The following is a 15,740-nucleotide window of genomic DNA, read 5'->3' on the forward strand; positions in this document are numbered from 1 at the left end:
AGCTGCAGTTACTCTGAATCACTAGGTAATGAAGAATCTTTGCTTTTGGCTAAAAAGAAAGTTAGGATGAAATGGAAGTTGCACCTATCAGCTATCAGTTTACTTTTCTACCCTAAGCTCATTACCTTCTTAATGTTTGGAAAAGAAGGTTGAATCATAGCTTGCTGAAGAGAGGGGACAAGTTTGGAGGGGCAGGAGTAGTCAGGTCGAATAATAGCTTATTTTCACCAAAGAGTAAACATTCAATGAATTTGCATACGTTTTTCCCCTCTGTTCTAATGAAGGTATTAATCCATATAATCAGTTTGCTATTTATCAAAACGGCAAACAGAGCAAGATCATAAGATTACATTTAATCTCATGCTTGGATCACTAGTTCCCCAAGATCCTTCCTGTCATGCAATTTCAGCGCTGTTCTGTAAGGAGCCTCTATATGCCCTCCCTGTACAATGAGGGAATTTCCCTTGGGCGCTCTGGTTTCCTCGCACAGTCTAGGTTAGATTAGGGTTAATCAGGGTTGTGGGGAGCTGGGGTGGTGTGGCTCAAAGGGCAGGAAGGGCTTACTCCGTGCTGTGTAAAATAAATTAGTACCCACTTCTAAATAACATGCACCAAATAAAAAAGTATTTCAGAGTTGTTTCAGTTGAAGATGGATAATCCAAGCCCATTCCGATTACTTCCTCAGTTAACATGGAGATTCTATATTGTATCCAAGTCACATTGTGTGCTGTCTGTCACTTCCCAGGATTCAACAAATATTTGCATCTGCCTGTTTTTGTAAGCATTTTAGAATTATGGAAGTGTCCACTGTGAAACATACATTTTTGATATTGCTCATTTCAAGCCCACTGGCCGTAAATACTGACTTTTAGTGTCTTTTTGGCAATTTTATTGTCTTAATGAAAGGGCCTTTGACATTGGATTTGGGGTGAAACTGCTAGCACTGAAAGAATTGTGCCATTAGCTGCATGTCAAGAGAATCTGACCCAGGGCATTAGATGTTGTACAACAGGATGATTGCTTCAGTAGAGCAGAATTTACACTGGTGACCCGCCTGACATAATAGTGTGCAAGTGTAGAACAATGAAGCAAACAGCAGAAGCTCAAGATACGGCTTCATTGTGGGTAATTGTCCTGTTGCTATGCCCTTTTCAGCCAGTATTTGCAGTAACCCTGTGTAGAGGGTATCTCTACTCTAAAGCTATTATACACGATGACTCAAATTTGCTTTCTGTTTTCTAGCAACGTAAGAGTCAATTAAAGTGGCTTCAATGTTTAAAATTCATTGGAAATTAATGAAAAAAAGAGGCGAGAGTGGATATTGGACCGCTAGGAAACAAAGCTGGAGAGGTAGTAATGGGGGACGAGGAAATGGTGAAATAAGTATTTTGCATCAGCCTTTACAGTGGAAGACACTCGCAGTATAGTGTAAGTTCCAGGTGTCAGGGATCATGAAGTGTGTGAAGTTATCATTACTAGGGAGAAGGTCCTTGGGAAACTGAAAGGTCTGAAGGTAAATAAGTCACCTGGACCTGATGGTGTGCACTCCAGGCTTCTGAAAGAGGTGGCTGAAGAGATTGTGAAGGCATTAATAATGATCTTTCAATGATCCCTAGATCCTGGAATAGTTCTGGAAGACTGGAAAATTGCAAATGTCATTCCATTCTTCAAGAAGGGAGAGAGGCAAAAGGAAGGGAATTATAAGCCAGTTGGTCTGACCTTGGTGGTTGGGAAGATGTTGGAGTCGATTATTAAGGGTATGGTTTTAGGGTACTTGGAAGCACTTGATAAAAATAAGTTATAGTCGCTCAAGGGAAAATCTTGCCTGACAAATCTATTGAGATTCTTTGAAGAAATAACAAGCAGGATCAACAAAGGAGAATTGGTTGATTTTCTGTACTTGGATTTTCAGAAGGCCTTTGACAAAGTTCCATGCATGAGGCTGCTTAACAAGCTAAGAGCCCATGATATTACTGGAAAGACTCTAGCATAGATAAAGCAGTGGCTGATTGGCAGGAGGTAAAGAGTGGGAATAAAGGGAGCCTTTTCTGGTTGGCTGCTGGTGACTAGTGGTGTTCCACAGTGGTCTGTGTTGGGACGACTTTTTATGTTCTATGTCAATGATTTGGATAATGGAATTGATGGCATTGTTGCAAAGTTTGGACATTGTATGAAGATATGTAGAGGGGCAGGTAATTTTGAGGAAATAGAGAGGCTACGAAAGGACTTAGACAGATTAGGAGAACGGGCAAAGAATAGGCAAGTGGAATACAGTGTCAGGAAGTGCATGATCGTGCAATTTGGTAGAAGAAATGAAAGGGTTATTTTCTAAATGGAGAGAAAATACAAAAAAAAGTGCTGAGACACAGGGGGACTTGGTAGTCCTTGTGCAGGATTCCCTAAAGGTTAATTTGCATTTTGAGTCTATGGTCAGGAAGGCAAATCCAACATTAGCATTCATTTCAGAGGATTAGAATAGAAAAGCGAGGATGTAATGTTGGGACTTTATAGAGCACTGGTGAGGCCTCTCTTGGAATATCGTGAGTGGTTTTGGGTCCCTTTTCCTAGAAAAGATGTGCTGAAACCGGAGAGAGTTCAAAGGAGCTTCACAAAATGAATCCAGGATTGAATGGCTTGTCATATGAAGATCATTTGATAGTTCTGGTCCTATATTTGCTGGTATTCAGAAGAATGAGGGGTGACCTCATTGAAACCTATCGAACAGTGAAACGTCTTGATAGATTGGATGTGGACAGGATGTTCTCTATGGTAGGAGAGACTAAGACCAGAGGAAGCTGCCTCAGAACAGAGGGCCATCAGAGGGCCATAAATAGAGACGAGGAGTAATTTCTTTAGCCAGAGAGTGGTAAACCTGTGGAATTTGTTGCCACAGGTATTTGTGGAAGCCAAGTCCCTATGTATATTTAAGGCAGAGGTTGATAGATTCTTGATTGGTCTGGGCATGAAGTGATACTGGGGGAAGGCCAAAGACTGGGGCTGAGAGGAAAAATGGATCAGCCATGATGAAATGGTGGAGCAGACTGTATGGGCCAAATAGCCTAATTCTATTCCTATAACTTATGGTCTTATGATCTTATGATTCTGCTTCTCTGCTTTTGGATCAAACCTCCTCTAAGCTTCATGACAAGGATGTATGATATTTGAAGACATCACCAATCATCTGATGAGGAGCAAACTTCTAGAAGCCCTGAAGTCTACAGTCCTGACGTCCAAAATTGCCCTGTGGTACTTGCCCTTAAAAGACCATCAATCCAGCTACTGACTGAGCTAAAAGTTTTGTTTGAACGTGCCAACAAAGAAGAAGACAAAGAGTGGGAACTTTCCCACTTTCATCATCCCATGATGCAGTCAGAATAGCTGGAGTAAACGGCAGTGACTAGAAGGGCCAAAAGGCCCGTGTCTGCTGTACTGCTCTATGACTCTATAACATGAAGTTGAGTTGGAATCAAGGAATTTCTTATTCTGCTAATGATCCATTACTGTGACTATCATCACCTCTTGAAGATGTCCTCAGTGGTGTGGATGGATTTGCCCATGATGGAGTTGGCTCAGACCACAACTCTCTGGAGCCTCCCTACCAGTCAAAATGCTCTTCGTGATATGTCTGTAGAAATTTGTAGGAGTCTTTGGATTTTGTTCTCACAGGCAGCTGTGGAAGCCAAATTATTGGCTAAATTTAAGGCAGAGCTTGATAGGTTATTGATTAGTCGGGGCATGAAGAGTTATTGGGAGAAGGCAGGAGATTTGGCCTGGGAGGGAAATGGATCAGCTACGATTAAATGGTACAGCAGGCCTGATAGGCCAAGTTGCCTAACTCTATTCCTATGCCTTATGGTCTTATGGTCTCATTACCTCAACTTGTTTCTGTGGCACAAGAGCCACTTAGAACATATGAACATAGAACAGTACATCACAATGCATGTTCTTCAGCCCACAATATTCTGCTGACCTTACATCCTACTCCAATATCAATCTAACCCTTCCTTTCCACATAACCCTCCTTTTTGTTTTATCTGTGTGCCTTTTTAAGAGTCTCTTAAACGTCCCTAATGTACTTGCCTCTATTACTAACCACCCCTACAATGCTTTCAATGCACTTAAACATCTCCCCTATACTTTCTTCCAATCATCTTAAAATTATGCCATCTCATATTAGCCATTGCCTCCCTCAGGAAAAAAGAGCAGCCTGCCTCAATTTTCCCCCGGCTTCTTGTCATCTTATCCACTTCTATCAAACAATGTTTCACCCTTCTTTGCTCCCAAAAAGAAAAGCCCTAGCTCATCAATCCAGCCTCGTAAGATACGCTCTCTTATCCAGGCAGCATCCTTGTAAAGGTAAATCTCCTCTGCATCCTCTCCGACATCTTCACATCTTCCTATAATGAGGCGACACAATACTCAGTAATATAGAACTGCAATGATACTTAGCGGCTCTTAAACTCAGTCCTATGACTAATGAAGGCCAAAACACCATTCACCATCTTAATCACCAAATAAACTTGAAAAGGCAACTTTGAGGGATCACAAGATCCCTCTGTTCCTCCACACTGCTAATAATCTTGCCATTAACTATGTACTTATCTTCAAGTTTGACCTTCCAAAGTGAAACACTTCACACCTTTGTTACTTCTCAGCCTGGCTCTGCATCACATCAATGTCCCAAATTAATCAATTATGACCTTCCACGCTATCCAGGACACTGCAAACCTTGTGTCATCTGCATACTAACTAACCCACATCCTCATCCAAGTTAATCATAAACATTATAAATAACAAGGGCCCAGAGATCAGAACCCTGCCGAACACCACTGGTCACTGACCTCCAGACAAAATATGCTCCATATACTACCCCCCTCTACCTTCTATGGGCAAGCCAATTCTGAATCTATGTAGCCAAGTTTCACTGGATTCCATGCTCCTGAATTTCTGAATGGGCCTACCATGGAAACCTTGTCAAATGCCTTACTAAAGTCCATATACGTACCCCATCCATAGGTCTACCTTCATGAAATTGCTTTGTTACCTCCTTGAAGAAGTCAATCAGGCTCATGAGGCATGACCCTGTGTTTGGGCATATTCTGGAGTTAGGGTATATAGCAAATATCAACTTCACCAGCAAACAATCTTCTGACATGAATGTGGAATTTAGATTGAATTTAAAATGCAGCCCTGAACAGTAGTTTTCCTGGAGTTGACTGCAAACCAACCAACGCTGATTAACATTCATTTTGGGTGTCTGGAGTGTGGGTGTGAAGAAGGAGGTGTGTGAAAACTATATGTAACTCAAAGGAAGCATTGTAATACATTTAACTAAGGAATTATCCTGCTGTTACCTTTGATATTTATCATATAAAAATGTCATGTAATATTGGGTTAGAAGGCCTGTTCCCCCAAGAGTGTCTCAATTTGATGCATGCTACTCGTTCTTGTTGAATAAAAACACTTGTATATCTATTAACTTTGTACACCTCTGGTGACTTTGTTCACATTACAACATTTGAGGGCTCATCCAGGACACTTTGATAACCTATCATGTGGCCCCACCAATCTAAGTGGGTGAGTATTTTTAAAATTAGCCCTCACTCTGTTTGGGTCGGTGACTACGGGATCATAAGGTATCACAAACAGGGCGGAGAGCTGAACTAGTAGATTTAAAAGTAGTGTGGTAGGTATGTGTGTGCACGTGTGTTTACGTAAGAGACTAAACATTTGTGTGTTAATTTGGTGAGACAGGGCCACCAGTTGCGAAGGGTGGTTATCGACCATTTGGGACGCCAGTGGAGGGCGTTTATACTCATTTGGGGAACTGTATAGTGGCAGATGTATTTGCACGTCTGTTTGTGTGTTTTAAGAATAAGCCTGTAACCTTGGTGCAACAGTTCTAAATGCAAAGGAATACAACAGGCATTATGAGATCAGATGCACATAAGTACAAAATCGCAGAGTACATACTCTGTGATTTTAAGTATGTACTGTTTCATTTTTATCTATCATTTATATTTTGTGTAATGTAGGAATTAGTGTGGAGATATTTAAGGAAGAGTTTATACCCAGATATATCCACGGGGATGGCACTGATTGAGGTTAGGCAACATCTGGTCAAGAACCTTGATGATCTGAGACAGCCCTTGATCTTGATTATGACCATCACCCCCAGAGTGAAGCCAAGCATTTCGTCAGAGTTGCCCTCACTTAAGGTCACCTGTGGGAATGCAGAATTCTGGCGCAAGCTTGAGGAAATGGTTGAAATTCACCAGAGACACCTAAAGATATACACGTATTGGTAAAAGCAAAGTGCCTGAGGAGAATGTGGGACATTATGGCCAGAGGGTGCAGGATAATACATGGGTAACTACTGGGAACACTGGCAATGAGCAGAGATATCACTTCTTTAAGGGGGAAGTGAGGCAGTGACTGGGGAGAGGTGAGAGTAACTGGGAAACGATAATGTCAGTGGTTAAGAGAGCTGATGATCTTACCATGGATTATGCAGAAGGTAAGTATTGGGTGTATGAGGAGTATTCAGGGTTAGATAATCCAGGTTAGGATGAGGTAGTGTTGATAAGGTAAGGAGGCTGCAGAAGGATCTGGACAGATTAGCAGAATGGGCAAAGAAGTGGCAGATGGAATTCGGTGTGGAAGTGTAAGGTCATGCACTTTGGTAGAAGGAATAAAAGCATGGACTGTTTTCTAAACGGGGAGAAAATTCAAAAATCAGAGTGCAAAGACACTCGGGAGTCCTCGTGCAGGATTCCTTAAGGATTAATTTGCAGGTTGAGTCGGTGCTGAGGAAGACAAATGCAATTGTAATCTAGGGGAAGACAGCCCCCAGCCCGGCCAAACTTAAGAAATCTTGTTTGTGTGGATGCTGCGTGATGTGTCCCCTGTTACAAATCAGTACCATGAAATAACAAACAGTACACAATATGCAATTAAATGGTTGAATTTTGTAATTCTTAATTTGACTACGGGGTTAGTAAAGAAAACAAAAAAGAAAAAGGGCTCATTCTCATGAAACAGTCTAATGCGCAACGTTGGAGCTCACGGTTTTCCCATCTGTTCGTCCTCCATCGATTTCCCCCCGAGTGTCAACTCTCGACCCCATTCCAAGTCCACTCCATCCTGCAGTCTATGACTTCTCCGTTCTGACATCTTCTCTCTCCATCTTCCGCTGAACAAAAGACCGCAAAGCCTTCACTTGGACACACTCCCCTCATTGGCCAGTGTACATTCCAAAGCCCCCGTTATCTTGTCATAACCCAAACACTGCGCTACAGAGAAACCATTACATTAATGGGAAACCCTTTCCCAGGTTGTTACACTCTCCCCCAGCAAATCTAGTCATGTCCTTATGACTTTGAGATAATTTGCCAACCCTTCCTGCAAAACACAAAGTCCAACTCAGGTATAACAGGCAGTGACATAGCTCCCCAAAACGGTAGGGGTCACACTCTGTTCCCCTGGTGCTACGTAGGCCAGCCTATCCAGTGGTCTCCTAATTCTCTGAGACCTCCGTTGCCCCTCACCTGATGCTTGATGTTCCGACTCTACTAGGGATACTTCTGGTCTACCTGGTATGGCCTCCACCGGGCTATCACTCATGCCCACCTGCAACTCGGACCCCTCTATCCCTTGCCTAAGCCTTGCTTCATCCCTTGCAGGGTCCCGCTGAACCCAGACTGCCAAGAGAGAGTCCTCCCACCCACCCCCAATTTCACCTGACTCAGCAGAAGAAGGGCTGGGAGTCTCTTCCTCAATCAACGGGGAGTTAGTGAAAGGCAGCATATACCCTACATCCAGGTCCCCATTCTGCAAATCAGATGGGGGCTGGCCTAACCTTGCCTGCTGTTGGCCCTGCAGTCACCCATGTCTCCACAGAGTCCACTTACTAGGTGTAGGCTCGGGGTTGGGCTCTGGGTCAACCTGCACCTCTTGTCCCAGGGGCAGCAGGTGGTTCCAATGGAGAATCTTGACAGGCCCATTCCCATCCTCTGGTTTCACCCAGAAAATTGGTAGGTTTGGCATCTGACTTTCCACCACGTAGGGCGTAGCTGCCCAGCGGTCAACCAACTTATGCATCCCAGGTAGCCTTAAATTTCTCATGAGGACTCGGTCTCCCAGCAGGAATAGGGAGAACCTCACTTTTTGATCATACCTCTTCTTATTTCCTTGATTCTGCTTGGCAGCCGTGACCCTGCTAATTCATAAGCTCTTTTCAGCTCCCTTCTCATATCAGCCACCTACTTCAGATAGGTCTTCTGTGGTAAGTCACCCTCGTCAGTCCCAAAACAAAAGTCAATGGGCAACCTCGCCTCCCGCCCAAACATCAGGTAGTTTGGCGAGTACTCAGTGGCTTCATTTCGAGTAGCGTTGTAACTGTGGACCAGATGTCAAATATGTTGAAATCACCGGCTCTTCTTGCTGATCTCCAAGGTCCCGAGCATGTCTAGCAAGGTCCGATTAAACCTCTGGGGCTGGGGATCACCCTTTGCATGATAGGGAGGTGTCCTTGACTTTGCGACTCCAAGCATGCCCAGTAAATCATGGATGAGTCTGCTCTCGAAATCCTGTCCCTGGTCACTATGTATCCACCTGGGAAGGCCATAATAAATGAAGTACTTCTCCCATAACACTTTGGCCAACGTGGATGCCCTCTGGTCCTTGGTAGGGAAAGCCTGCACATATCTGGTGTAGTGATCCGTGATGACTAAGATATTCGCTATGTTGCTGGCATCAAGTTCTATGGACAGGAAACCCATACACACCAGGTCCAGGAACCCCACACTCTGCAAGTGCGACAAGGGAGCTGCCCGCGTAGGCAGCGTCTTCTGCTGTATGCATTGACTGCACGACTTCATTCGGGGCCAGTAAAACCGGTCTCTGAGCAATCCACAGGTCTTTTCAACCAACAAATGTCCAGAATCATCATGAAGTAACTTCAACACAATCCTCCGCTACTTCTCCAGCAGAACCAGCTGAGAACGCCGAGGTCGGTCTAGAGGTGACGTGACATAGTATAGGATCTGGTTGCGCAACTCCAAGCAGGGCCATTCTCTCAGTAATGGGGGCACTGTGATGTGCTTTGTCTTCTCCACCTGAGCCATGTCTCCCTTTTCAACCACTGACCAAATGGTGCCGATGCCTGGGTCATCTCTCTGAGCAGCTGCCACTTCCCCAGAACTCAATCCTGCAACCACTTTGTCTTCAGAGCAGTCAGGTTACAGTAAACTTGTGGAATGGCAACATCAGAAGCTCCCAATTGATCTACCGTTCAATCTTGCCCCTGCTTTCCTTCTGCCTTCACTGTGATGGCAAACTGACTCATGGCCTTCACTCTCGGGGCAGGAATGTTCTCCCATTCTTTGTCCCTGTCCAGCCCCTCAAGTGCATGTTGGGACAAAGCATTAGCATTAATATTCCTGCTTCCTGGCCTGTACTTCTGGCTGAAGTCATAGGCAGACAACACCACTAACTACTGATGGCCTGTGGCATCCAATTTCACCAAGGTCAGGATATACGTTAGGGGATTGTGTCTGTCCTGACCTCAAGCTTGGCCCCGTAGAGGTAGTCACTCAGCTTTTCCACCACAGCCCATTTCAACGTCAGAAACTCCAAACTGTGCATGGGATAGTTTTTCTCGGAGAGCGACAGACTCTGGCTGACAAACGCAACGGGTCTCAACTCGGTGCCCCGATCCTGATACAGGATGCCCCCTAAGCCTCTAGGCTGGCATCCGTACGTAGTACATACGACAAATGGGGTTTGCAAAAGCTAGCACCAGCGCCTGGGTCAGCAGCTCCTTCAGTGACTGAAAGGCCTCTTCACAATTTGCATCCCACCTCGGTACAAGGGTCTCCGATGAACTAAGATACTATTTATCCTCCTCTCCTTCTTTTCCCTCTCCCTTTCTTCCCCAAGGGAGGGTAACCATGCAGAAACTGATTCAACGGGTGACTCAATTTTGTGTAGCCCTTCACGAACCTCCGATAGTAACCACAGAACCTGAGGAATGAGCGCAAAGCGCTCACGGTCTGGGGCCTTGGCCAGATGGTCACTGCCTCTATCTGAGCCGGACCTGGAGCTACTCCATCCCGTGAGACTACGTGCCCAACATAGCTACAGACATCTTGCAGAACTGGCACTTGTCCAGGGAAAGTTTTAACCCTTCAGCTTTCAGGTGGCCTGGCACCTTCAGTAGCCTCGCTTCATGTTCTTTCAAGGTGGACGCAAACACTGTGAGGTCATCCAGATACACCAATACCTCAAGCAAGTTCATATGCCCCACCATCTTCTCCGTGACCCACTGGAAGGTTGCAGGGGCTCCTGATATGCCCTGAAGCACCCTTTTGATCTGGAAGAGTCCTGGGGACATATAAATGCCACCTTCTCTTTGTCAGCCTCACTCACGGGGATCTGGTAATACCTTCTCCTCAAATCCAGCACCCTGAACCACTTCACAGCACTCAGACAGGCCAGCGCATCTTCGATCCTTGGGACTGTATACAGGTCAGGCACAGTGCATCTGTTCAGAGTCCTGTAGTCCGTACATATCCATACCTTCCCATTCTACTTTCTGGCGGCTACTATTGGAGGGACATGGGGGCTTTGGGACTTGGTGATGATCCCAGCTTCCTTCAACGTACACAAATGCTGCCAAACATCTTCCACCTGACATCTCTCTGAACGGGGTGTCCTCGGTCACCCAGATAGTGTGATGACTGCTGTTGGAACAACCCACTTCAAATTCATCAGCGAAAAGATACCTTCCAGCTTCAACACCTTCTCTTCCAACCCGCAGGAACTGAGGAGTCCCCAAAGTTGAATGACTCAGCGGTCAACTTTCCCTCCTTTTCCAATAGTTTCTCCCCGGCTTGTCTCACAGGGACAATAGACATTACTGTCACCAGGAACAGGTGAAACAGGGACATCGCCTGTTTGAAAGTGACATCCCTTTTCGTAGTGTTCCTGACGATCACTGCCATTCTGCTCGCCTGTACGACCGAGGGCTTCTGCAGTTCGGGCCTCACCTGTACCCCGGCAGGAAATCCCGACTCCCCCTCGTGGTCTTCCGGAGCTTCCACTAAAAGGGCCTCGCCCTCAGGCATTCCAGGAAATTTGGGGGTCCCCATCACTCTCGCTACTTCCCTGGGCCACAACATTATTGACTTCTATTGGGTGAACCACACAGTCCCTCGTCTAAAGTTGGTATCTGGCCCAATGCAGCTATGCACTTCCTCAAAAGCAGCTTGAAACACCGGGTGCACGGACAATGTCCCTAGAAAGCTCTCCCCAGCCTTCTCCTTGCAGGCCCCCATGAGCCTCCTCACCAGAGGAATGTTGCTCCCCACCAGGATTGACATGCCGCCTTTCTCAGCGGGGTCCGGACAAACCAGCACTAATGTATCAAGGACCACACCCACTCCCACTTCGGCCTCCAACAGCTCCAGTTCCACTGACAAATAACCATCGTATGGATAATCACCAGCACTAAGACCCCAGATCTCCAGTGTACTGAATGGGGTCAATGGCAAATGCGTCAGATACCTGTTGTAAAATGAACGGTATAGCAACTTGACCTGCGACCCCGTGTTGAGTATGGCTTTAGCATAAATACCTTCTGTCCATAGCGATACACTGGAGCATGGCCCCATTAAGCCTTCAGGAATAGGGTCTTTTGCTTTCAGGGGTTTCTTGGTATATTGTTGGGAACGGGTTCCTCCAGAGACACCAGGCCATTCCCTCACTGAGTCTTCTCAAAGTTTTCCCAACGACTCTCTCTGCATAGGTCCCCGGATCCTCAATCGCTTTCTCGTGTGACACTGGCTGCTAGCAGCCCTCCTCATTATTTGTCCCTTTAGAGGTTCAAACCACGCCCCATCAGCTCCAAATATGAGGGGGGCGGTCACACCTGCTAACAACAGCCGAGACATCTCAGTTCTCAACTCTGCCACAATCTGCTCTACCACTCCCCGGGGCAGGCTATCAGTTCTCACTTAACTGCAGGGGACCACTACTGAGGACTGTACCCTGCTGACTGAGGCCTCCCGTGCCTCTGACGCATTCTGCTCCTCCCATACTTCTCTGATCAGTTCAACAAATGAGGGAGGGGGACGCATCTGTAGAGAGAGTCGGAGACCCCAAGTGATCAGGTACTGGGACTGGGCACCCTTTGCTATCTGGTCAATTCTTAACTGATCCACCTCAGTCGCTTGAATGGTCCCTCTGTGCCACAAGCAATTTAGCTGCCTCTCTAGCCGAAAGATGTAGGCAGAAGGCCTCTCCCGCTTCTCCTGACACAAGTTCTGCACCCCGCTATGAGCTCCATTGGGCTTCTTGTCATGCCAAAGGCATTTTCAAATGCTCTGTGCTCGCATGTAATTGGCTGTGGTTGCTAGAGGATACTGAGACCTGACGGCTCTCACAGCGTCAGCAGCCTGCCCACTCAAACTCTCAACCAATCTGTGTCGCTTTACGTCATCAGAGCACTGCCACTCATCTAAAACTGAGAGGTCTGCTCTGCCCAAGTCTCATACTCCTCCTCCCCTTTAGGGGTGAGTGTAATTCCAGAGAATAGATGGAGCCTACCATAGCTGGGACATTGGACCTGGGCATTTTTCCATTTATTCACCAGAGAGGTAAGGGGGGATACTACCTCAGAATTCTCACTCTTCCCTGGGGGACGGAGACTAATTAGACATTCCAAATCCAACCACTCCTTCCCCTCACCCCTCAGAAATGATAGAACCCTGTCTTTGAAATCTCTGCCCCCAGCTACCGCAATGTTAGCGCTGGTCTGCATTAAAATGAGACTTGTGCCAGCTACTTCATCAAGCTTCTGCCCACAATCGCAACTTTAACAGTACTTAACAGGCGAATTAACAATTCACCCGGAGTACAAATACCTGCCCCAGTGGTTCAATGCTCAGGGTAATCACACAGCATCCAATGAAATCAATCCTGAACGATGGCCCCACAATTGTAACCCGAGGTTCAGCCAGCGACTTAATCTAGGGGAAGACAACCCCCAGGCCAGCCAAACTTGAGAAATCTTGTTTGGGTGGATGCTGCGTGATGTGTTCCCCTGTGACAAATCAGAACCACGAAATAACAAACAGTACTGTCGCAATGGGGGGGCATAGGGAACAAGGGTGGACCCAAATGCAAGACACATCTTGTGAGGTTAATTAAATTTAGTTTATTGCTCGATACCAGGAGAGCAAGGCAGGAGTAGGAATAGCGAACTGGACAGGGACTGAGGACTACGACTAGGCTGGGACAAGGGTCTGGGCTAGGACTCAGAATCGGCTCCCAGAACTAGAGGCGACATGAAGAGGCTACAGTATGGACTCCAAGCCCAAGACTGGGCAAGGACCCAGTACCTGGGTCTTGACTCGGGCTCGGACCCCAGAATCAGGCATGGACATGACATGGGCTAGGGAGAAGAGGAACATAGAAAAACAGAGCCTCGGTCTCGGGAGAACAGGTACATGGAACCATGGACACATACACAGAACACAGAGTCAGGACCCCTCCTTGCGTACAGGACATAGGGCCGGGACTCACACACAGAACAGAGAGCCGGGACCCCTCCTTGGGTACAGGACGTAGGGCCGGGACTCATGACCCTCCGCGGGGCAATGGCAAGACGGCCTGACTTACCCCATGGAGGCAAGAACAAGAGAAGACATGACATGACCCCCCCACGGGGCAACGGCAAGACGGCCTGACTTACCCCACGGAGGCGAGGACAAGACAAGACCAACACGAAAGAACACCAGACAGTACCTACCTAGCTCCGGCAATAGAACTAGACCGAGGTGCAGGCGAGGGCTGCAGACGAGGGCTAGAGGCGAGGAGGCAGAGAAGGGATTCAGACAGGGAGGTAGGACAGGAATCACAGACCGCCAGGGCCAGGACTTGTTTCGGAACTTGGATGCCGCCAGGGACAGGACCTGACTTGGTACTTGAATGCCCCTGGAGCCGGGACTTGACTTGAAGCCTCCGGGTAGTAGTGAGCTCTCGACTCGACCCGGGAACAGTAGACAGCGGTTCTTGATATTCTCCAGCAGGTTAACTGACGGACCCACCTCGGTGAGGAAACTTTGCAGGCTCTCCTTGGCGAGGTAACTTGACAGGGTTGCTCTGGTGAGGAAAGGCGAATTACCGGCACTCACTTCGGGCGGAGACTAGGCTTGCTCCGGCCAGATGACATTGGCAGACCGTGACTTTGGTGACTTTGCAGACGCTGTCGCCCCGAACAGCTGAAAGCAGGAGACTATAAACTACTGGTTCAGCCGAGAGTAAATTGCCTCTAATCACCAAGGCCAAGGGACACGGGAAAACAGGGAACCAAAGGGAAACAGGGAGTCAACGGTCTGGATCATAACATAAACAAAGTAAATTTAAAGAGACCCCGATCTGGACCATGACAAGTACACAAAATGCAATTAAATGATTGAGCTTTATAATTCGTAATTTAACTCTATGGTTCGTAAAGAAAACAAAAAAGAAAAAGGGCCCATTCTCATGCAACAGTCTAATGTGCAACATTGGAGCTCATGGTTTTCCCGTCTGTTTGTTTTCCATCGATTTCCCCCAGTGCGTTGACTCCCAACCCCATTCCAAGTCCTCTCCATCCTGCAGTCTATAACTTCCCCGTTCTGGCATCTTCTCTCTCCATTTTCCACCAAACAAAAGACAACGAAAACTTCACTTGGGCACACAAGAAGGAAAAACACCTCCCCTCATTGACCAGTGCACATTCCAAAGCCCCCATTATCTCTAGTCATAACCCAAACACTGAGCTACAGAGAAACCATTACATTAACAGGGAAACCTTTCCCAGGACGTTACACAATATTAGCATTTTATTTCAAGAGGTCTAGAATATAAAAGCAAGGATGTAATGCTAAGGCTTTATAAGGCACTGCTGTGGCCTCAGTTGGAGTATTGGGAGCAATTTTGGGCCCCTTATCTAAGAAACACCATTCTGACATTGGAGATGGTTCAAAGGAAGTTCACAAAAGTGGTTCTGGAATTAAATAGCTTATCAGAACGGGTCCCTTTTGGAATGGCAGGCGGTGACCAGTGGGGTACTGCAAGGTTCAGTGCTGGGACCACAGCTGTTTACAATATATATTAATGATTTAGATGAGGGAATTAAAAATAACATTAGCAAATTTGCCGATGACACAAAGCTAGGCGGCAGAGTGAAACGTGAGGAGGATGTTATGAGAATGCCGGGTGACTTGGACAGGCTGGGTGAGTGGGCGGATGCATGGCAGATGCAGTTTAATGTGGATAAATGTGAGGTTATCCACTTTGGTGGTAAGAACAGGAAGGCAGATTATTATCCAAATGGGGTCAAGTTAGGAAAAGAGGAAGTACAATGAGATCTAGGTGTTCTTGTACATCAGTCACTGAAAGCAAGCATGCAAGTACAGCAGGCAGTGAAGAAAGCTAATGGCATGCTGGCCTTCATAACAAGGGGAATTGAGTATAAGAGCAAAGAGGTCCTTCTGCAGCTGTACAGGGCCCTGGTGAGACCACACCTGGAGTGCTGTGTGCAGTTTTGGTCTCCAATTTTGAGGAAGGACATTCTTGCTGTTGAGGGAGTGCAGTGTAGGTTCACGAGGTTAATTTCCGGGATGGCAGGACTGTGATATGTTGAAAGATTGGAGCGACTGGGCTTGTATACTCTGGAATTTAGAAGGCTGAGA

This window comes from Mobula hypostoma, chromosome 15 (assembly GCF_963921235.1).
Source record: "Mobula hypostoma chromosome 15, sMobHyp1.1, whole genome shotgun sequence".
Classification (NCBI taxonomy): domain Eukaryota; kingdom Metazoa; phylum Chordata; class Chondrichthyes; order Myliobatiformes; family Myliobatidae; genus Mobula; species Mobula hypostoma.